Source organism: Lactuca saligna, chromosome 6, assembly GCF_052625555.1.
Source record: "Lactuca saligna cultivar CGN05327 chromosome 6, ASM5262555v1, whole genome shotgun sequence".
NCBI lineage: Eukaryota > Viridiplantae > Streptophyta > Magnoliopsida > Asterales > Asteraceae > Lactuca > Lactuca saligna.
This window is the reverse complement of record NC_136422.1, coordinates 110,770,196-110,796,023: the sequence shown is the minus strand read 5'-3', so window position 1 is coordinate 110,796,023 and position 25,828 is coordinate 110,770,196.

Sequence of the window (25,828 nt, the reverse complement as noted above, 5' to 3'; positions counted from 1 at the left end):
AAGGTGGTGGCCACAGCCATGAGCCACCATTGACCACCACTACCGGAGGTGGTAGTGGGTGGTGTTTGACTTGCTTAACCCTAACGGGCCCAATGAAGCCGAAATTGGCCTAAATTCCTAACCATGTGACTAATAGGCTAGTATTGGGTTGGAAATGCTAATTAGGGTTTGGAAAACCCTAATGTCATGAAACCCTAGTTTTGGGGATTGATCGGGACCAACACTGGAATTATTTAATAAACTTAAAATACTAATTAATAATCATTGCAAATTAACTTAAGGGAATATTGGACTTAATGGATTAAGTCCTTAATGGGTTAAGTAGGAAAACTCAAGCCTAATCCGCATTTCATGTGAAAACCCTAATTTCACTTGGGCCTTGAGTTGGGCCTTTCTATTGGACTTTTTTGATTGGGCTACTAATGGGCTATCCAAGAACAAGTAAATGGACTAAAATATTTAGATGAGCTTTAGGGTAAGGCCCATGCGAGGGTATGGGCCTAATATAGAAAATTGGGTCGTACATGGGCTATAGCTAGGTCTTTAGGATTATGAGAGTTGGACCAATTGAAATACCAAATTGTTGGACTAGACTAAGTGGTTGGGCCATAGGGTAAGACCATGCAGAAGTCAGAGCCCAATTTGGAAAACCGGGCCATATGTTGGGCTTTGGTCCGTTGGTTATTTATTGGGCCTTTGAAGTGTTAGTTGGACCTTAAGCTTGGAAGCGAATTATTAATTTGGTGTTTTTTTGATAATGACAGCTTAGGAATCTGTCAACTAGCAGCTGGAGTTTTACCTATGGGACTTCAGCTGTGTGAGGTGAGTTTCACCTCACTATACCGTGGGTCGAAGCCATAATTCCCAACCCACTAGTATTTTTTATCTACTAGGAGAGGGATGCCCTAGGGACAATATATAATAATGTAGAATAGACTAAGGACTCTTGATCTAAGCTTTCTTACCTGTTCCTTCTTTGGTTGTGGTATTAGAGTAGGATCACCTGTCCGGGTGACTATCTCACCTCTAAGTATATATAGTGATGCATTCCTTGGATTGTTTATATTTAGTATGCCTTTATGATGTAGTTGTCTATCAGATTTGTGTCATGGTATTTGAGTATGCTATTATGATCTGTTAGATCGGTATCTTGGTAGATAGGAGGTTATTATGCAGTTATGATCTCTTAGATTGGTTTGTCTATCTATAGATTGTTATGTGATTATCTAATACATGGTCACATGTTTGATTAGTGGTTGAGGTTTATCTGCTTTGTGTGAGAACCAATAGACGTCACCATTCCAACCTAATGGTTGAGGGTCGTGAGTATTCCATCCTGATGATGATTGGACTCATAGTATGTGGGCATTCCATCCCGATGGTTATGGGCCGAGGGTATTCCATCCTGAGGATGACTAAACCCGTTATATATATATATATATATATATATATATATATATATATATATATATATATATATATATATATATATATCACTGTTGTAAAAATCCCGACTAGATCTCGATTAATCTCCGATTAATCGCTAGGCTCTACTCGACCGACTAGAAGGCGCCTAGCGATTAATCCCTGCATACATAATAAATTAAACCGTATAAAACGATAAAATTTTCACATGTTGAAGAATTTTTATCTCAATGGAAACTATTTCAGGCATTGATTACTGTGTATTAATCATATTAACCAATTTTGTTACGATATTAGTGGTACTTACGAACTTTGATTTAATATTACTCATATTTAATTTTTTAAAATACAATAAATTATCAATTAATGGTCCCAGATTAATCCCCCGTTTAATCTCCGCCTAACCGATTAATCCCTTAACCCCAGTCCACCGACTAGCTAACGTCAAACATTTTTTACAACCTTGATATATATATATATATATATATATATATATATATATATATATATATATATATATATATATATATATATATATATATATATATATATATATATATTGGCATTCCAACCTGCGGTATTCCATCCGGATTGATGACTTGACTCGGAGGTTGATTGGGCCTGGGGTATTCTAATCAGATTGTTGATTGGACCTGACATATTTGTTAGTGTATACGGTGAGACTGGGCTGCTTTATATGTCAGTCAATAGGCCTGGGGTATTCCATCCCAATGGATGATTGGACCCATAATATGTTGGCATTCCATTCCAATGGTTGTGGGCCTGGGGTATTCCAACCCGATGGTTGATTGAACCCATACTATGTTGTTTGTGATTATATGTGTATTGTTGTATGTATGGGTATTTTGGGGAAACTCACTAAGCTATGTGCTTATGGTTTCAGTTTATTGTTTCAGGTGTTTTAGATGTCTTGGAAAGGAGAAGGCGTAACCGTACACATCCTCGTGTTTTAGAATTATGGTTTCTAGGATACTTTTGATATTAAACTATTATGAAAACAATTTGTAATAACTAATGGTTTTTGGATGTTTGAATTTTTTTTGAAATTGGCTTGATTTTTATGGGTGTTACAAAAGTTGTCCTCATAATCCTCACCAGTCTTTGAGTCCTCACCCGATCCAATTTATATATATATATATATATATATATATATATATATATATATATATATATATATATATTATATATAGTTATAAATTACATCAAATTATTGAGTTAGACAATGCATGTGGATGAACAATTTTCACACCTTGAATAATTTCTTCACTTGTTGAATTACTATTTTGATGATGTATGAATATGATTTTATGTATTATAAATACCCATCAAATGTAAAGAGAAAATCCCTCTATCTTGAATACAATCATCTTAGTGTTCAAGATTCCTCCCAAATCTCTTTCTTTTATTTAATAATGTTTTAATTTAGTTTCGTTAGTTTTAGTTTTTATTTTATAACACGTTATCCGCACGAAAGGTCTAATTAATTGAAAGTTACATTTATATTACTCAATGAATATATTACTTAATAAAACTTTGTATCTCTTATAAAACAACCATTATATTAAAAATAACGCATCAAGAAAAATTGTTCGTTACTAACGACTAATGATATTTATTTATTTTACCAACCATTATTTATGTATTCAAATTGTAACACCCTATTTTCTCCTTACAGTATAAACAACCAATTACATAAACATATGTCTTTGATAAAAGAATTATTAGGATAAATAGTTTTTGTTTAAACGTGTACTAATCGCAAAACCGAGAGTGTGCGTATAGAGAATGTCGAAATCTAACTTCATTAGAGGAAGTTATGTTTTTTAGAAGTTTGTGAATAGTGGTGTACGACATAGAAACTTAAATTAGGATCTGTTGTTTTTTAGGAAAAGCAATCTGGAGTAGAAGATCTTGTTCAAACCTATCCGTCGATATAAAGGCAGACGAGAACGGAATTCGTATGTGAGATTTGTAATTTTTATACGAGATTTAATAGTTTAAGCTATTAAAAATATAGCTTTAAAAATAAAGTGAAAATTAGTTGACGGAGTCTAAATGAAACTTCTAGATCTCGACGATAGCTAGGCGTGAATATAAAGTACGTCGAAAACAGACTCGTATGAAGAAGATATGAATTTTCAAAGATAATAGGGATTTTCGCGCGCAACCGCGCGCTCAGACAGCATGCGCGCACTGACACTTCATTAGTTTCCCGACATGTCTCTCCACCAAGACTACTCCACATCAACACCTCTAGAGTTGCGTGCACCTTAAATCACCCTATAAACACTGGATCAAGCTTCATCATTTCACACACCTATTCTTATATAACTCTCTCTAAATTCAACCTCTATAGCTACTTTAGAGTGTCTAAGGAATTCTTCTATAGTAAGACCCTAAGGCATCTGAGATCCCGATGGATTAGAAGTGCTCAGTATCAAAGTCCTACCAATGTAGATCTCGATTTTTGCTCGAAACTCTCTATAAGTTAAGCTACACTTATAGTTTAATTTATATTCATATTCATAGTCGTTGTTGTCGATATATATATATATATATATATATATATATATATATATATATATATATATATATATATATATATATATATATATATATATAGGATTCATTAGTAATTTTCAGTTATAATGTTGATTGATCTACTTAAAGGAGAAGTTTCTAGAATGGTAATGTTGGCTAGGTTGTTGGATTTTGGAAACGTTATATGCCAAAATGATCTTGCTTCCCAAATGTCTGGCCTGGTTGATGATTATTTGATAGAACTCTCAGTATTCATTAGGATCACTGATGAATCTAGCATTCATTATCAGATTGTCATAGTAACTGATAAGCTATAATATTCTAGGTTAATATTGTTGGATAAGGTGTTTAAGTCTATAACTACATTTGGTATGTACTTGACACGATTTAGCATGGTCCATTTGGGTTGCATTTCACGAAAACAATTTGTAAGGATGGACTTTTGAGAAGAGGATATTTATGATTTATTAATATATTATAAGTTCTAATATATTAATATGAAATCATATTATTAATATTGGTCAATAATTAATTTGGAATTAATTTAGTGATCTAAAGGAGACTAATTAAATATGGATTCTTATATAGTGGGCCAAAGGTTATTTAGGATGTACTAAACCATTATGGAAGTCCATGGAGGTTTTTACCCATGGATCCCAAGTAATATGAAAGCTCATGGGTATTAGGGTTTACATAGATTTAACCCCAATCACGCCACACTATATAAGAAGTCCTCTAGCTACTAAAGTCGGCACTAGTGTGTGTGTGTGTGCAAGAGCATAACCGATTTTGTGTGCAAATATACTCTCTCTCAAGTCTTCCAATTGTTAGTGGTGATTTGTGGTTCCATTTGAGGCATTCACATTATTGGTGCTAGGCTCTTAAAGCTTCAAGTAACAAGCTACAAGAAAGGTATGTCATATAACTAGTTTTATTATACAAGTATGAAAGTTTAATATGCTAGTTAGGGTAATGATTTTGAAAAATCAAATTGCATATATAATTAGAGAAAACATATATCCAAAGCATTTAGGGTTGTATGTGCACCTTAAGGTTGTTAGAGGGCTCTAAACCCATACGTGGTATCAGAGAGTAGGATTGTTTTCCATTATACTTGACGCTACTTGTTTTCAAAGCTTGAAAAAATCGATTTTCTGCTTTCTGGACGATGGAGTCGCCGAGTCCATTGACAGACTCGTTGAGTCACCCCTTTAAACTGACCAACTCGCCGAGTCAGTTCATGCACTCGATGAGTTGGTGCTGCAGAATGTATAATTTCGAGTTTTAAAGCTGGAATTGGACTAGAATCATTACCCTAAACTGTTTTTGAACAAACAAACCTATTTTTAATGTGCTAATGATTATGCTTATCCAATTTCAAAGATAAGTTTCAATGTTTCATGTTTTATATTATTTTATATGATTAGGCTAATTTCATGAAATTTATTTTATATAAATTATGTTGATCATATGAGTTTAATTGAATCATGTATGAATTATTTGATTATTTTGTTAATTAAAATAATGATCTAAATGATTTGAATGGGCTCGATAACTTATACTCAAGTTATAAAATTCCAAAAGCCCTTTCTTTAAAAGAGTCATTAAACTCATAGGTTACAGAAAACGAAGAGTCTCATTTTTAAAAGGCCGTTAAACTCATATGTTATGGAAATGAAATTTTTTGAAGAGTTTCAAAACTTTTGCTTAACTTTTAGAATTTGTAAAGTCACATACATTAATACATTAATTCTAAACCCTAGAATTTTGAAAGTTTAAAATTCAACCCTTATACTATTATAATATTATAAGTTTAATATATATATATATATATATATATATATATATATATATATATATATATATATATATATGTATGTATATAAATAAGAACAAGTCAGTCTTACCGTTAGTAGGCCTCATTCACGAAGCTGGTTTATAAGGGGGGATAAGGTTACTGCCTATAAAATGGCAGTTTAATGGGTGTCCATTCTCACCCACCACTTCCTTGATTTGTGGAGGGTCGTTAGCTGAACGGATAGGATAGGACATTATTTCTCATTAAGTATAATGATAATTATAAAGTAACTAAATGTTTTATAAATTCCAAATCTTAGTTACTTTAGGAAAATGTGAAATTGATGCTAACTCATGAGAATACACTTTGCACCTTACCAAGTCGTTAGTGGAGCATGTGCGGTTAATACACTAGCTAACATGGACTAGTAAGGGTGGAAAAGGCTGGCTTAATGTTTGTAATTGATCGATGGAGCATGTGTGGTTAACCGACACATCGATTAGGTGATAAATGACATTAAAAGTCCCAAGTATACTTGTATGGTTATTCATACCTTGTTTGTGATCCTCGATATCATAGTCACAAACTTGAAGGCCATAATCGAGATTTAAACATGTCATTGAAAAGTTCAATGAATTTAAAAAGAATCTAGGAATTTCAATTCGTCTAAAACCTAATAATCAATTTCGTTTTTCATGGTGGAAATTGGTATATTGTCATTTACCTACCTTAAGATATTTTACAACTTTGATTACGGCATCCCTCTTCCAAATTGTAAAATATTGTGTTGAGTCCTAGCCTTAATATTTCATTTGGGTGTTATATTAAGGACTCTTATCTAATCTAAATTTTGTTCTCTTCTTTTTCAGATGTCTTCCAACAATGCTTCTGGCTCAAAGCCTACTGGCTCCTTCTTTCTTATGAACCTTTGTGGGAGAGTCATCTTCGATGGTACTAATTTCAATCATTGGATTAGAAACATCAGAATGCTTACTCTCTATGAGGACAAGGAATATGTCCTAGACAAGGAGCTTAAGGTCATTGATGAGTCTTCTGCTACTCCTGAGGAGATTGTTGAGTACACTACCCATGAGAATGATGCCACTAAGGTGTCTTGTATCATGCTGACAATCATGACAACAAAACTCCAAAAGTCCTATGTGGATTTCTACCCTTATGAGATGCACCAAGACGTGATGGAAAGATACCATCAGAGTGCTCGTCAAGAGAGGTATGAAATCATCACCTTAATGATAACAACTAAAATGAAGGATGGAGAGTCCATCATGACCCACTTGCAGAAAATGTAAAGGTTTGTGGACCGTCTGCTAAAGTTGAATGTGAACTACGATGAGGAACTGGCCATACATATTATTCTATATTCTTTGCCTCCGTGTTATGATCAATTTCGTATGACTTATCATATGAACAAGGAGGAGGTCACCCTCAGCAGTATTCAGGGACATTTAAGGACTGCTGAAAGTAGTCTCAAAGGTAAGAATGTTGTTACCACTCCTACTACTGCCCCAGTTCTAGAAATCGGGAAAGGAAAAGGAAGAAGAGGAAGACCCCTTCTAAGGGTCACAAGGGAAAGTCTCTTGATGGGTCCTCTTCTAGTATAACTAAAGTTAGTCCTGCTACTCCCTCCACCAACCCAAAAGAAGCAAAGTGCTTCTATTGTCATGAAAAGGGGCACTGGAAGTGAAGCTGCCCCACGTACTTGCAGGATGTTAAGGATAGAAAAGTAAAACTCGCTCATGCAAGTTTTTACACTATATTGTCCAATAACTCACCACATACTAATTATTGGGTCCTTGATATAGGTTGTGGAATTCACATTTGTTCAGATTTGCAGGGACTAAAAATAAGTGAGGATGTGGAGCATGGGAACATAAACTTACTCATGGGGAATAAGAAAGCTTCACCTGTCACAAAGATTGAAGTTTATTATTTATTTCTTTGTAGCGGGTTAAACCTAGATTTGAATAATTGTTGTTACTCATCTGAAATGGCGAGGAATATTATTTCCTTTCATGGTTTGTGTTGGATTAATGTCTAAGTCCATAACTATAATTGGTAAGACTTGACCCGACCCGGCATGGTCCATTTGGGTTGCATGGCATCATGCACTTGGATAGACTATAATGAGAGAAATAAGACACTTACGGTTATTAATATATTATAAGTTCTAGTATATTAATAATAAGAATAATGAGATTATTTAATTAGTATTGATCAAGAATTAATCTAGTATTAATTAAGTGATCAAAAGAAGACTAATTAAATATATGGGTTGATTGTGTAAATCATTCGTTCTTATATATGTGGGCTTGTGATCCAAGATTCCTTATGTTGGACTAAGTCCATGGGGTGACCCATGGATACTCCATGGAGGTTAAAATCCATGGAGCATAAGGAATGGGTAAAGTCATGAGTTACATGGTGTAACCCTAATAGCCACCATATAAAAGAAACCCATGGCTCAAGAAATCGTGACGATGACAAACACTATGTGTGTATGTATGAGGGCTACACGATTTCATGAAGTGTTCTAATTTCTCTCTAAGTTATTCCAAGTGCTTATGGTGTTGTGTGAACCATTTGAGGTGTCACACTTGGGGCACTAAGCACTCAAGCTTCATGAAGACAAGCACTATCAAAGAGGTATGTATTCTATCTTGTTATATCCATTATTTTGTATGCTAGATTAGGATAATACCTTGGATGTTCATATTTGCATGTATAATAGAGAAAACATAGATCCAAGGTATTTAGGGTTGCATGTACACTTAGGAGTGTTAGAATGCTCATAACCCAACAGTGGTATCAGAGCCTAGGCTTGTTTTCTTGTTATACCTGCAATAGAAGCTGAAAAATCGAGTTTTGATGCTGTCAGCCCAGCTGACTCGCCGAGTCCATGAAGGGACTCGTCGAGTCCAAGGCAAAATGCATCCAACTCGCCGAGTTGTGTTCATGCACTCGACGAGTTGGACCCCAGACAGCATATCTTCGAGGTTTTTGGCTAGAAATGGACTAGGAACATTACCCTAAGTTTTTTTGAACTTATAAACTTGTTTTTAAATGTGGTAATGTTCATGCTAATCCATTTTCAAGATAATTGTCAATAGATTCATGTTTTGTATTAGTTTAAAGGTTAGACTAATTACATGAAAAAGTTTGATTTGAATTATCTTGTTCTTATGAGTTGCTTAGATTAATAGAAAAGTTGAGTGAAAAAGTTGTTTTCAATCCAAATTAATCTAAGAGTTGAGTATAAAATGTGTTTGTGTAACTTATCCTTAAGTTACATGAAGAGTCACATTAAAGACTCATAAAACTCATAAAGTTGGCAAAGGTTACAAAAAGATGAAGAGTCTTGTCCTTAAGTTATGGAGGTTCAAGAGTCACTTCATTAATAAATAAATAAAATATGTAACCTTAATTAATTCCATAAGTTATCAAATAAAGAAAAGATTAATTCTTTATTAGTTTAAAGTCTTCCATAATTTGTCCACAAGTTATGGAACTTGAAGAGTTTTTGGATTAAAACTACTTTAAATACATAAGTTATGGAATTAATTAGTTTTGAATAGTTTCAAAACTTGCCCTCAAGTTTTGGAATTTGTAAAGTTTTCTCTTATGAATACTTTAATTCCAAGTTAGCCCTTAGAATTTTAAAAGTTAAAATTCAACCCTTATACTTTATAATATTATAAGTTAATAATATTTATATGTATAAGAGTAAAGTCGGTCTTACCGCTAGTACGCCTCATTCACGAAGCCGGTCTATAAGGTGGGTATAAGGTTGTTGCCTATAAAATGGCAACTTAATGGGTGTTCACTCTCACCCACCGCTCGCTTGACTGGTGGAGGGTCGTTAGCCGAACGGGTTTGACATGACTATAATTCTCCCTTCATTAAAAGTATTAATGATAAATACTAACTAACTAAACTTTTAATAATACCCAATCTTAGTTACTTAGAAAAATGTGAATAAGGTGCTAATCCACGAAATTACACTTTGCACTTTGTTTGAGTGGGTTAGTGGAGCGCGTGTGGTTAACCGGCACACTAACTCGTATTTAACAAGGTAGGCAAAGGGTAACTTAATGTTTATCATAGTATCGATGGAGCGTGTGTGGTTAACCAGCACATCGATTGAGGGATAAACACTTAAGGGTACCCAGTAATTTGCATGGTTACTTCACACCTTGTTTTGTGATCCTCGGCATCCCAGTCACAAAACCTGAAGGGCACACTCGAGATTGAAACATGCCATTGAACAGTTCAATGAATCTCAAAAGATCTAGGAGTTTCAAAAACCAATTAAAACCTAATAATACATTTCATTTATCTTGGTGGAAATTGGTGAATCGTCATTCACCTACCTTCAAATTGTTTTATAGCTTGGATTACGGCATACCTCTTCCAAGTTATAAAATAATTTGTTGGGTCCTAGCCTTAATATTTCATATTGGGTGTTATATTAAGGACTCAAAGATCAACTATCTTGAATATCTCCCATAACATGTCTGAATTAGACATTTATGATCTTCCCAAATCTCTTGAAACAAGCTTTCCTAATGAAGATGATGTCCCATGGATATCATACTTCTCTCTCCTCCTCCAATTATTCTCCCTACCCCACAAGTTCTTTAAAATTTTAAAGTCACTCGAGCCCTATTGGCAAGGCAAGGTCTTGGTGTGGTCACATCTTGGAGATGTAGTCACATATTGACAAGCCGGGAGAGTTGGGTGTCAAAGTCTTGAGAAAGTTGGTGGTTCAATCACTTTCTAAGTCACATAGTGAGTTCCTTTGGGACACCTATGAAATAGACTATAACAAGACTCTTAATGATCTTATCTATTGTTAAGATCAACTTCCTGAAACTTTATGGACATTGACAATGGTGACACTGGAAATACAGAAAAAGCATTCTCTTCCCAATGGAAAGGGATCGGCCATAGTCAACTCGGTTGAACAAATGGTAAAGAGAAAAGCTAAGTATGTAATAGTCCTGTGTACCATTATCAAAGGGTCCATATGTTTATATTGCCAAAGTAAGGGTCATTAGTTGCGAAGCTGCCTAATTTACCTAAGGATGTTAAAGTCAATAAGATTGACTCTACTTCAGGTAAAAGTCCACTACTCTAACTCTGTTAAGTTTCTATTCTGAGATTCCTTATACATGATGTGACTGGGTCACATGGTGATGTTTTAAGAATCAAAGAAAAATAAAGGAACTTAAAAGAAAGAATATGCTAAATCTGATCGCATAGATGGATTTCTATCGCGTAGTTTGAAGATCGGATTCTTGAGCTACTTCTTAGGAGTTATGAGATATTGCTAAGGAATAGATAACAAGTTTTCATATGAATTGTAAGGATAAGTTTTTCTGCATAGTTTTAAAATAAAAGAAAAATTTTAAAATATCCTTACAATGGCATTTGAGGAAAAATTGTTGCTTATATGATTCTATTAATAGCAAGAGTGGAAATATGAAATTGATTCCTTCATTTGTGGTAATGTCTAAATTTACCAAATAAGGAAAGATTCTCATCACCCAAGTCTCAATTGGACCGGGGCTTGGAATCATGCAAGTTGTATAGCATGATGAATGAGAACTTTTCAAGTATTGGAAAAATTAAGACTAATTACTTATTCACATGGATGTGTGAGTCAAGTAATGGACTAAGGGATCGAGTACACAGTCATGTGCACTGATTAAGTCCACCACAAAAGATATAAGGCTATTCGTCATAGTTACTAAAGCTCAGTAAATATGATTATACTTACAAGCTTAAGTGTAACTCTGAGACATTGGAAAAGGTTCCAATGTAAGGCAGAGCGAATAAGAAGAATCAAATTAGGCAGAAGGATAAAAGTTTCTCAAATCTGAAAAGATGGGAGAGTACTTTAGTATCAGCTTTGTGATTATCTTAATGATTAAGAAACCATATCAAAATTTGTTCTCTAAGGAAGTCTTAGTGCATTCTTATGACTAAGAAGAAGGGATCTTAAATTGTTGTAATGGTTAAATCAAGAAGATGAGTCATACTTCGTTCCAATACAAGTCTTAGAGTCATACTCCAAGATTGTAATATGAGTGACATGTCTTAAATAAGGTTTAAAACACTTGACAAATCTAAGAGTAAAAGTTTTCTACTCTTGTACATTTGAAATTGGTAAGTTGTGATGTTTTGGATAAAACAAAGACCAACTAAGGCCAATTGTGTGAAGTGTCTGTCTTGATTAGAATCCACACTATCTCTTGGATGTTTGACAAGGAAGTCTTATAGGTCAAGAGGACAGTGGGAGTCTTAAAGGTCTTGAAAGTCTCAAGAACTAATCAAGAATGAAACCTAAAGTTCTTCACTAGCACACGACTTGAGGTTTATAACCTATCGTGTTGACATATTCTGTGCCCATTCTAGTTAAAGTTGGCTTTGCATATGAGTTCTTAGAGTTTTCAATGTGTTGCACAACAACTTGGAAGCAATGGTAGGCCCTTGAGCTACCAGGTGGCAAGAAATTAAGATTGAGTTCAGTCCATATGAGTTTGGATTTGTCATTATCCTTGTCTTGTGACTATGTTTTTGACAATTCACGTGGATAAGAACACATACACCATTAAATCTAAGTGTCATAGAGTTTCTCTCCGATTCATGAAAAATGATGGTGAGGAAACACTTCCACTAAGTAGATTTTAGCTAGATAGCAATTGTGATATTTGCATTCTCAAAGTCGTTAGTGGAGCGTGTGTGGTTTACCGGCACACTAACTTGGACTTGTGAGAAATGGCAAAGGTCAAAACGATCAAGACTATGATTACGGCATCCCTTTTCATAGTTCTTAAAATTGTTTTGACACACTCATGAGCTATCTAAGGGAAGGTGTATGTTTTTGATAAAGTCTTATCAAAAACAATCTAGTATCAGAAATCTGAACTTTGGTAAGAAAGTCAATAAAGTATTGATTTCTAGAAGTCGAGCTTTCTGAGTATATGTCAAAGCTAGTGGGAGCATAAGTGTTATGCTAATAATCATCATGTTAGTGGGAGCATGATAATTACGATAAGTATTGCAAGCTAGCAATGTTAATTATAGAAAACAAAAGGTTTCAATTGGGAAAAAGTTGTTTTGCTATAATTAAGGGAGAGGAAATTATACTTCATCTCAAATCTATAAGCTTAGATCGTGAGGTTTTAATCATTTAGTCAAGGATATATATGAATTTCATGTTGGAATGGCTCAACATAAGGAAATTCTGTATATGGGTCCATTATTTGCGTTCTTAAATTCGATTATGATTACGGCATCCCTTTTCATAATCTGAATTATGAGAACTTGGCAAATTGAAATGGAAATGTTATAGCAAAAGACTGGTTTAGTCTTTATGTGAGACATCATGAATCGTGTCCCATATGCTTCGGATATAGGACCAACTACATGTGCTATATTCATCATTTCTAAAAATTTCCCAATGCCTGGGGCATTAAGAAGGAAAAAGGTTTAGAACTGGATATGACTAAAAGGATTAAACAATTGTCGAGGACAATCTAAGGTTTACCAAAGATTGGTTGCTCAAGGACAGTTGGAAGTGTAGTGATAATTCTGGAAGGACCATATTGACATAATCTGTAAGGAGGCAACTCTTGTTCAGAAATGATAGTCGAAATGGAATCTGGAAATGTTTCAAAGTTAGAATTTTCAATCTGTGTAAGATCAAGGAAACTTAATGCAAGAAGGATGGTTCCAAGGACTTGATCTCCTTTGGAATGCTCTGTAATGATTGTTGTTAAGTCTTTTTGACTTTGTGCATAATCATTACAAGAGGATCGATGCATATAAGTTTAGAATCTAACAGATTTCAGTAAATGACATGAATTTGGAATTCTTGCATTTGCAGTAAGGATTTGGGAGTGTGAAAAGAGAATCATTGAAGATTATGTTCAATTGATCTAGTTCACAAAGTAAAGATCATAGACAAACATAGTATGCATACTTGGTGTATGGCATGACTATTGTTTAGAAAAAACATAGTGTGCATGCTTGGAGCATGGGACAACTATTGTTTTAAATTCAAGAATAATGTTGATAGCTGAAACAATATACAATGAATAATGTGTAATCATATGGTGATAAATAAAAGGAGTTTTATTTATATTCATAAGTTCTGAGACCATATTGGATTCAATTATTATTGTGTTTCACTTTGCATGTTTTGACTTCCCGAATAAACTAGGTTATTCTTCCGGAATGACTAAGTTATTCAAACCATCCACAGTCGGTCATATGATGGAAGTAGATATGAATTAAGACTGTCATGGGTTGGCTTGTAGAGGTCTAAGTTGTTAGACAAAGGGCTACAACACTCATGAGTGCTCATAAGTTCTGAGTATTGGAATCAACCCGCGCTCATTGGAATCACTTCATGGATTTTATCACGAGTGATCATGAGACGATAATATCTTATATTCTTCAAACCTAGAGATATGAGTTGTTACTATGAGTTGGTTGTACATTGATTGCACGAAACTGCATTTGCTAACTCGGTGCTATAAAACGTGCCTTTGTGTATGATTCAACAAGTAGTAGAACAAGCCATATGAGTCGAAGTTTATCCATTCCTTTTACCTTCGGGATGAAAGCGATATCTGTGGGCCCCTCGATGATTTGATGATGACAAATGGAAGTGTTCGGCCGGGCCAGGACTGATTTGATTTGTTCAATTAGTCAGTCGTCATAAATCGGAAATCGGGAAACAACAAATGGACAGAGAGAATGATGATAATCCATGTCTCAGTCCATATGATATCTAGAATGGAGGAATATATGATCCCTTATCTAATGGACAAGTCGTTGACAAAGATCAGAGTTCATCTACAAGGTCAGAGTTCGACAGAAGCTTTTGAGAGCTACGATTGCTAGTTGGTTCCTGAAGTCATACGCAATAATAGTTTTAGACTTATCTAAGTGGGAGACTGTTGGATTAATGTCTAAGTCCATAACTATAATTGGTAAGACTTGACCCGATCCGGCATGGTCCATTTGGGTTGCATGGCATCATGCACTTGGATAGACTATAATGAGAGAAATAAGACACTTACGGTTATTAATATATTATAAGTTCTAGTATATTAATAATAAGAATAATGAGATTATTTAATTAGTATTGATCAAGAATTAATCTAGTATTAATTAAGTGATCAAAAGAAGACTAATTAAATATATGGGTTGATTGTGTAAATCATTCGTTCTTATATATGTGGGCTTGTGATCCAAGATTCCTTATGTTGGACTAAGTCCATGGGGTGACCCATGGATACTCCATGGAGGTTAAAATCCATGGAGCATAAGGAATGGGTAAAGTCATGAGTTACATGGTGTAACCCTAATAGCCACCATATAAAGGAAACCCATGGCTCAAGAAATCGTGACGATGACTAACACTATGTGTGTATGTATGAGGGCTACACGATTTCATGAAGTGTTCTAATTTCTCTCTAAGTTATTCCAAGTGCTTATGGTGTTGTGTGAACCATTTGAGGTGTCACACTTGGGGCACTAAGCACTCAAGCTTCATGAAGACAAGCACTATCAATGAGGTATGTATTCTATCTTGTTATATCCATTATTTTGTATGCTAGATTAGGATAATACCTTGGATGTTCATATTTGCATGTATAATAGAGAAAACATAGATCCAAGGTATTTAGGGTTGCATGTACACTTAGGAGTGTTAGAATGCTCATAACCCAACAGTTTGTACAAACAAGGTTTTAGTTTTTCATTTGATAATGAAAGTGGTGCTATTAATACTTTTTATAATGATGCAATTTATTTTAAAGCATTGCCTTGTATTGGTGTATATGAAACTGTATTGGTTGTAGACAACTTAGAAAATAATGTATTGCATATTGATTCTTCCACTAGTTTGGATAAAGCATCCTTGTGGGATTGTTGTCTTGGACATGTCAACAAGAGGCTCATAAGCTAACTCCAAAAGGCTGGAGTGTTGGAGTCCTTTGACTTAAATTCAGATTATAGTTGCAAATCTTGTTTTCTTCAAAAGATGACTACGTTTCCCTTCATTGGTACTTGTGAGAGGGCTGAAGGTTTGTTGGACCTCATACACATAGATGAGTGTGGACCCTTCACAACCGCCACAAGGGATGCTAACCGCTTCTATGTGACTTTTACTAATGATCATAGTAGATATGGCTATGTCTACTTAATCAAGCATAAGTCAAAAACCTTTGAAAGATTCAAAGAGTATAAGAAGGAAGTGGAGAATCTACTGGATAGGAAGATAAAGATGCTCTCATCTGATCGAGGTGAAGAGTATCTTAATATCGAGTTCCTTGACTATCTTAACGAATGTGGAATTGTTTCACAATTGACACCTCCTTGGACACCTGTCACACCCCCAAACCAAATTGGCGGAAACATTCGGGGGTAGGGGACATCATTTACAGTATCATAACAATGCATAATAGTAAACAAGCAAAAACATCATCCATTGCATTAATAGTGTAATTCAATACAAGTCTGTTCTGTGCAATAATAATAAGACACCAAAAATGAATAATCAAAATGAGGATGAGTCTTGAAAGTGCTCCGTCTTCTAAAAAACTGTCATCGGTACCTGTCTACTGATGACTTGAGAATACAAGTTATTTTGAAAGAAAGGATCAGCATTTAAGCGGGTGAGTTCATAAGTATTTACTGTCAAATGCTGTATAAGTTTGAAGAAAGTGTTTGTAGTAAATGTTTGTATCTCCTAGAAAATCCTATATTTTCTACTAGAAATGTAGCCTTCTACGAAGGCCCGAGTGTTCTAAATGTTGTTTGTTTGTAAACGTGAATGTTTTTCCCAAGGATGGCTATCATTACCAAAATATAGTTTTACATTACCGTTTATGTGAGAAGATTATAAAGTAAAAGTAACTGATAAATAATGAGGTACTGTAGTATTGTATATAGTAACTACCATTGTACTAACTACCTTAAACCAATTGTTAATTAAGGTATAATGTGATATGATTGTAACCATGCTTGATCGGCTAGTAGAAAACACGACGCTCGAAGACATCGAAATGTTATGACATTCATCACCCGTAGACCTGCAGGTCCCACTGTAGCTAGCAGCAAGGTGTAGGATGGTTAATCCAGTATAGATCTATACACAAATTCACACTCCCCCTTCAAGAGACTCTGGTTACAAAATGTGACACACCAGTATGATGCCATGCCACAAAGTAGTGGCTCACATTAATATTATAGTATTCTTGTATTTATATAGTATGCTCTATCTGTTCTACTGTATTGTATGTTCTCTTTGTATAGTATTTAGTACGTTCTCTTTGTATAGTGTATAGTATGCTCCTGCTTGTTTCAACTTATAGTTTGTTCTTTTTGTTTCTCGTTATAGTATGTTTGAACTGACTCATGTATGAACTAACTCTTGTATGTTTCATTGTACTAGAAATAGTGAGTAGTAATATCCTAAACTATACTTATTATAGTTTACTGGTAATGTTGTTTGAATGACTGAGTATGTTTGTACACCTTTGTTACCCAAAGGCATTGAGCTAATGTAAGAGCTTTTATATCTATATATATATATATATATATATATATATATATATATATATATATATATATATATATATATATATATATATATATATATATAATAACTAAGATTCAATTGACATTCGGACAAACAACAGATACCCGAAGTTCTCAACCAAATAAGGAACAGGAAGTAAAGCAAGTTATCGGGACTAAGTCCTTTCAACCTTATTTATATAACTATATCCGAATAGATATGATTTTGATAATATATAAGTTTAAAAGACTTTGATAAAGAGTTTAGCATATAAAAGAGTTTGATAAAATGTTTTTAAAATAGTTGTTTGATAACACAATTTTGAAGTATAAGAAATCCATCTGTTTGATAGTTATTAATCACATGTGATCGATATAATAAATATAATGTTTCAACTTGTACCCCCCATAAAAGCATTTAAAATCAATTAAAAGGTAAGTTAGGGGGAATGAACTCACCTGTAGTGAGCGGTTAGAATGTAAGATCGGAAAAGGATGCTGAGCGCTAAGTGAAATCTCGGGCACAAACGGATCCTAATAAGAATATACACATATATGGTTATAATTAGTGTATAAGCAACCAATCATGCAAGGAAACGACCTTAGGGACTAGGAAACACCTATATTGAAGTGTTACAACCACAAATTATTGCATCAAAGGGGTATACGGCCACACAATGGTGTGTACGGCTAAGTTGTGTACGACCCATGTGTATACAACCATGGACTATACGACCAAGGGGAGTTTACGGTCATAGAGTGTACATTCATGGAGTATACGACCATACACTGTCACAATCCGAAAACTTTCCGTCTCTGTAACCCGTTCCGTTAATAAAATTCGTCTTTTTCAAATTGTTACGTTTATGTTTTTAAATTAAGTCATTTATTTAGAGACTTCTATTATGACTTAATGGGTGTCCAAACACGCTAGATTTACGTGAAACATTCCAATTATTTATTTGGAGAAATTACAAGTTACGATCACGTTGGGTTACGGTAACCAAATCGGGTACGACCAAAAGCCGCGTTTAACGTCAGTATCGGGTAGAATTCCACAGAGCCCCAAACCCGAACCATATATAAAGTTGATTTGGGTCTCATTTTAAGATTTTCTCCTCTCTCTCTCTACTCTCTCACTAGAAACCCAAGATTTTATCCAAAATCATCCAATTCAAGCCTCAAATCATTAAGGTAACTATCCTAGCTCATAGTATAACCTCTTTGGCTTTAAATTTCGTGTTTAAACTATGAATTAGGACCATCAACATGTGTTTATGGTCCTAGAATAGTCTTAGGCTGTAAACACACATAAAATGGGTTTTGGAGCCTAAAAACCCTCCCAAATCACTTATTGAGCTTGGAAATGACTTAAGGGCTTATTGGAATGGACTAGAAACACCATAAACTCAACATTTAGGGGATGAATATGAGTTTATGGCCCAAGCACATGCTTGGACCGTAAACACCCTTTCATGGGCAGTAAACTCATTTTAAGGTGTTAAGATGCCCCTTAAACACCTCCTAAGCCTGGAATTAAAGTCTAGAAGCAACCACAAACAAGTTAGGGATCTTAAACTTGAAGAAAACTACCCCATAGGAGTTCATAGCCGTAAACCTCCCAAGGATGGGTTCCTGGGCCGTAAACTCTTAGAACATGGTCAAATGATGCCCCAACTTCATTCTATGACTTGGTTACTGAGCTAAAAACACTTGGGATTAACCTAGGACCACGAAAACACATTAAATCTTGGCACATAAGAGTTAACGGCCATAAACTCATAGCTTACTGCCGTAAACTCCTTAGGATGTTGAAATCACCTTCCTAAGCCTTGAAACCAAGTCTAGCATCACCCCTAAAGTGTTATCAGGCGATTTTGCAACCAAGAACACCCACACCATGAGTTTATGGCCGTAAACTCATGGGGATTTGGTTATTTGGACCGTAAACTCCTAAAGGAGTTTACTCTTGAAGAGTAAACTCTATACCCAAGCCATACACGTCCATATATGCTACCCGGGTCACTCCAAACACTTGATTTGAAGTGTTTTCACGTCTTGGAGTGTATATTCATATCTAATTAGTGGTTTAAAGTCTAATTAGATACAAATATGTATCATTTCATATTACATAGGAACCTCGCACGTTTCCAAGCCCCAAACTGACACTTAGCATCCAAATCGACTCGTTTCTCGACTGGTGAGTTCATACCCCTACGACTTTTCCGTTTTTTTTAATGTTTTCAGGGGGGAATACAAGCACACTATAAGTGTTTTTGAAACTTAAAACTAATGAAATTCTATAAATATCTGGAAAACGTTTAGATATCTTTACCCCTTATGTATTATGCAGAGCATAAGGGATGTTTTATCGAATATGCCAGATAATTTCAATGTATTAAACTGTTTTACTGTATGATGTTTGATAACCACCAAATATACCTTCGGGTCATCAGTAAATCCTCACCGGAAGTATAGCCAGAGTCTCCTAGAGGGAGAGCGTGGAATTTGTGAATATATATATTCAGGACTAACATCAAGGAGGTCTCGTTGTCATATTAGTATGGCTATACGACTCACAATACATATTAATATCAAAATATAAGTTTATTCACGGAATCTATATCTTCTCTTAATCCATGGGTTTACTGGATGGTATTCCCAGTGGTTTTAAATCTATAGTTTTATATATTAAAACTACCTACTGTTGTCCGGGATGGTATTCCTAGGGAGCTTTCAATATATAGTTTTACGTATTAAACTATCTACTATTGTATTGAATGGAAATTCATAACTTTAACCAAACTGTCTTTATAAGAAAATATGGGATTTTCTTGATAACAACTTTTCAGAAAACCAAAGGAAAGATGATATTTTTACATAAACAAAGAGCTTATGAACTCACTAGCTTTATGATGATTTTCAAACTGCTTGTATTCTCAGGTCCACATTAGACAGGTACCCGCAATCTTTTGAAGAAGATGGAGCGTTTTAGAAGACATGTCTTACTTTTGTTCAAACGTTTGTATACATAAAGATGTATCACTTTACTTTTCAATAAATGTAATTATTCATATGTAATGTAATGTTTCTTGTTTACTATGCTTACTATATACATTGGTTGTGATACTTACATGACGTCCTCCGCCCCATAACGTTTCTGCCATCGGTTTCGGGGTGTGACAGATTGGTATCAGAGCCCTTGTTTATAGTGAACTAGTATACCAAACCTTACATGATATAAGACTATAAACACAAAGGGGGCCAATGTGCTCTGAACTAAAAGTTTACTTTAAAGTATAAGTATTTTTCAAAAGTATACAAGTATACCTAACCGCCGGAATCCGTAATTACGAGTAGAACATAACATAAGTAATTGGGTGTTATGTACTACGGTTAAACCTGAGCAGTTAAGTAGTCGTGTCTAAGGTAAATATAACCTGATCAACTATATTCATTCGAGACACGACCAACATGTGCTTGGGAGTGACTGTGGTGTGCAACATGCCTAAAACTTACCTAAGCTCCAAATAATGATTCATCGACTCAGCGAAAGATAAGATAGTATGGGAGTATCTTAGTAAGATCTGAGTACTTTGTAGAAATTCATTCAGAGTGATGCTACTCCTTCTTTCCTTAGCGATAGTTTATCTGCTTTGATAACTCTTTCCTGTTTTAATGCTTATTAGAACTTTATAACTGTCATAAAGAGATATTTCTTGTTCCATATCTCTTGATTCAATTTAGAGGACTTATGATCCTCTCTTTCCTGGCTATTATAGATCAAGATGACTCCAAGAAAGAGACCCAGCTCAAAGAACAACAATCCTCCTCCATCACCACCTCCTCCTCAATTTGATCTTGTGATGTTCCAGGCACCTGTTACTGCCGTAGTAGTAGCCGCCATGTCTCAAATGAACCCCGGTGGCTCTGGTGGTCCAGGAGGTGGTACCCAACCTGAAAATCAAGAAGGCATCCAGGGACACCGGATGGACTGTTCCTATAAAGACTTTATGAACGCGAAGCCCACATCTTTCGATGGCACTGGAGGTGTCATTTCCTTAACCCGATGGTTCGAGAAAATCGAATAAGGTGAAGTTTTCCGCTTGCACCTTCACCGATAAAGCCTTGACTTGGCGGAACGGCCGAGTCAAATCCCTAACCCTACCTGTAGCTAATGCTATGGGTTGGGAGGTTATGAAGGATCTTCTGCTTGCTGATGACTAACCGCAGGGCAAGTTGCAGAGATTGGAGCATGAACTTTGGAATCTAAAGATGAAGGGTTCCGACATCACCGCTTATACCTCCAGATTCAAAGACCTAGCGCTTCTCTGTCAGGGAATGGTTACCCCGGAAAGTAAAAAGATTGAAAGATTAATCTGGGGGCTAACCCAGCCAACCAAAGGGAATGTTTTGGCTGCAAAACTAGACACATTTGACAGCGCTAAATGTCTGGCGCAAACCCTGATTTATCACAAAGAAAATCCTGTTGAGAAGTTCACCACTCCTGAGCCGGTTAAATGTTGTGGTGGTAGTAAAAAGAAATTCTTGAACAAACAGAAGGCTCAAGGTTCACAAGGATCCTCTAAGAAACAACAAACTATGGCAGTCCACGCTACTACTACCTCTGCTGCTGTTTCTGCCATTGGATCTACAGCTCAGACTCCTACCAGCGGATACACTGGTACGCTTCCATGGTGCATCAAGTGCAGCTATAATCATCGTACTCTCGGGACCTGTCGTGAAAGACTCTACAATAACTGTGGCAAGAAGGGCCACCTTAATCGAAACTGCAGAAAACCAACCCAATCAACAGATCAATCTTCAGGAGTGGGTGTCGGCCAGGCCTGCTACAGTGATGGGGAAATAGGGCATTTGAAGAGAAACTGCCCCAAGGTAGCTACAGCGGGCAACACTGGGAGAGTCCTAGCTATGGGACAAGAAGAGGCAGTCGCCGATCCCACCGTTGTCTCGGGTACATTCCTCCTCGACAACTCTTATGCTAATATGCCTTTCGATTCTGGTGCTGAACATAGCTTTGTTAGCCATTAATTCAAACGTCTTCTTAAAAATAATCCCCAACCATTAACCAAAACATTTACCATTGAGATGGCTAACGGCGAGAAAGAAAGCGGTAGCAACATATTCATGGGCTATACCCTTACCCTAAACGATCATTCCTTCCCCATCGACCTAATGCCAGTTTGTATTAAGAGCTTTGATGTTATTATTGGCATAGATAGGTTGAGTCCCAATCATGAGGATATCCTTTTTTATGAAACAACCATCATTCTCAATCATGAGGATATCCTTTGTTATGAAACATCCATATCTATGGCGATAAACTTAGCTCCAATCTTCATATCATTTCCTGCATCAAAGCTCAAAAGCTTCTGCAGAAGGAGTGCCAAGCATTTCTAGCCCATGTCCTTAACGAGAACCAGGAAGATAAAGACCTCGAGAGCATCCCCGAAGTCTACAACTTTCCCGATGTGTTTCCCAAAGAGCTCCTGGGAATTCCTCCAGAATGTCAAGTCGAGTTTCGCGTCGACCTAATTCCTGGAGCTACCTCCGTAGCAAAATCTCCATACCGCTTAGCTCCAACAAAAATGCAGGAGTTATCCACCCAACTCAATGAGCTACTCAGGAAAGGGTTCATTAGACCGAGTTCCTCACCCTGGGGAGCTCCGATATTGTTTGTAAAGAAGAAGGATGGATCCTTCCGGATGTGAATTGACTACCGTGAGCTGAATAAATTGATAGTCAGAAACCGATATCCTCTTCCTCGAATAGACGACCTCTTCAATCAACTTTAGGGAGCCAGTTACTTCTTGAAGATAGACCTCAGATCGGGATACCATCAACTTTGAGTTCATGAGAGTGATGTTTCCAAAATAGCCTTCAGGACTCGATATGGACATTACGAGTTCCTAGTGATGCCCTTCGGTCTAACCAACGCACCGGCGGTGTTAATGGACCTGATGAACCGGTGTGTCGTCCTTTTCTGGACAAGTTCGTGATCGTGTTCATTGACGACACACTTTTCTATTCTCAAAGCGATGAAGATCACAAACAACACTTGCGGTTAGTGTTAGAAACACTCAGAACGGAGAAGATGTACGTGAAGTTCTCTAAGTGTGAGTTTTAGATTTGAAAGGCAGCTTTCCTCGGTCACATGGTAAGAGAGGAGGGTATACACGTGGACCCGTCCAAGATCAAGGCTATAGAGAATTGGTCGGCACCGAAGTCATCCACAGAAATCCGTCAAATTCTTGGGTCTCGCTGGCTACTATCGCAGGTTCATCCAGAATTTTTCCAGAATCACCAAACCCCTAACCACTCTGACACAGAAAGGCGTACCCTTTTGTTGGAGTGAAAAGCAAGAAACTGCATTCCAAACGTTAAAGCAATCCTTGTTCAGCGCCCCTATCCGGTCCCTGCCCGAAGGGACAGAAGACTTCGTTGTTTATTGCGATGCATCGAATCAGGGATTAGGCTGTGTGCTTATGCAGAGAGGAAAAGTTATTGCTTATGCCTCGAGACAACTAAAAGCACACGAAGTCAACTATATGAATCATGACTTGGAGTTAGGAGTAGTCGTCTTCGCACTAAGATTTGGAGACATTACTTCTATGGAACTAACTGCACAATGTTCACTGACCATAAAATCCTGCAGCACATCTTCAATCAGAAAGACTTAAACATGAGGCAACGGCGATGAGTAGAACTACTCAGTGATTATGAGTGTGAAATCCACTATCATCCCGGTAAGGCCAATGTGGTAGTAGATTCCTTGAACCGAAAGGAGATTTCAAGCCGCAAGGCGAAGACACTGGCAATGACCATCCATTCTCACTTATCTGCACAGATCTGAGAAGCCTAGTTGGAAGCTCTAAAACCAGAAAACATGTCGAGCGAAACATTGAGAGGAATGGAGAAGAAACTTGACATCAGAGGTGATGGAGTCTACTGTTTCATGGATAGAATCTGGACCCCAAAGTTCGGACGTTTCAGAGATGTCATCATGAATGAAGCTCACAAGACCAACTACTCTGTTCACCCAGGTTCGGACAAGATGTACCTAGATCTCAAGAAACAATATTGGTGGCCAAACATGAAAACTGAGATCGCAACCTTCGTGGGCTAGTGTCTGATTTGCGCCAAGGTAAAAGTCGAGTATCAGACGCCCTCGGGTCTGCTCCAGCAGCTCGAGATACCTAAGTGGAAATGGGAGATGATTACCATGGATTTCATCACCAAGTTACCCAAATTTCCGAGTGGGTACGAGACCATTTGGGTAATTGTCGATTGTTTGACAAAATCCGCTCACTTCATTTCGATTAAAGAGTCATTCAAGATGGAAAGACTCATGCGAGTCTACATCGAAGAGATAGTCCGACTGCACGATGTACCTGTGTCCATTATCTCCGATAGAGATAGCAGGTTTACCTCCCGATTCTGGAAGTCCCTCCAGAAAGCTCTTGGAACTAAGCTGGACATGAGTACAACTTATCATCCTCAGACAGACGGACAGAGTGAGAGAACTATCCAGACCTTGGAAGACTTGCTTAGAGCATGTGTCATCGATTTCAGAAAGTCATGGGACACACATTCACCCTTGATCGAGTTCTCATATAACAACAGTTACCACACCAGTATCAAGGCTGCCCCTTTTGAAGCCCTCTACGGTCGTAAGTGCAGATCCCCTCGGTGATGGGCCGAGGTAGGGGACACGTAGCTAGCTAAGAGTCGAGTGCCCGACAGTGCTCTCACTGGTCCTGAAATCATCCACGAAACCACCGAAAAGATCATCCAAATCCGTCAACGACTTAAAGCCTCACGAGACCGACAGAAGATTTATGCCGATAAACGACGGAAACCATTAGAATTGCAGGTTGGAGATCGCATCTTGTTAAAGGTCTCGCCCTGGAAAGGCATGATACGCTTTGGAAAGCATGGGAAACTTAACCCGAGGTATATCAGACCTTTCGAGATCCTAGCCAGGATCGGTCCTGTAGCCTATAAACTTCGATTAACCCAAGAACTTAGTAACATCCATCCTGTCTTCCACGTCTCAAATATTAATAAGTGTCTATCCGATGAAACCCTCGTGATTCCCCTTATTGAGATCGAGATCAATGAGAACTTGAATTTTCTGGAAGAACCCATCAAAATCATGGATCGAGAAATCAAACGTATGAAACAATGTCGCATCCCGATAGTGAAGGTTCGCTGGAATGCCAAGCGGGGACCTGAGTTCACTTGGGGGTGCGAAGACTCGATGAAACAGAAGTATCCGCATCTCTTTTAAATTCCATGATTTGTATCTTAACTCTGAATTTCGGGACAAAATTCCCTCTAACGGGGGGATAACGTCACAATCCGAAAACTTTCCGTCTCTGTAACCTGTTCCGATAATAAAATTCATCC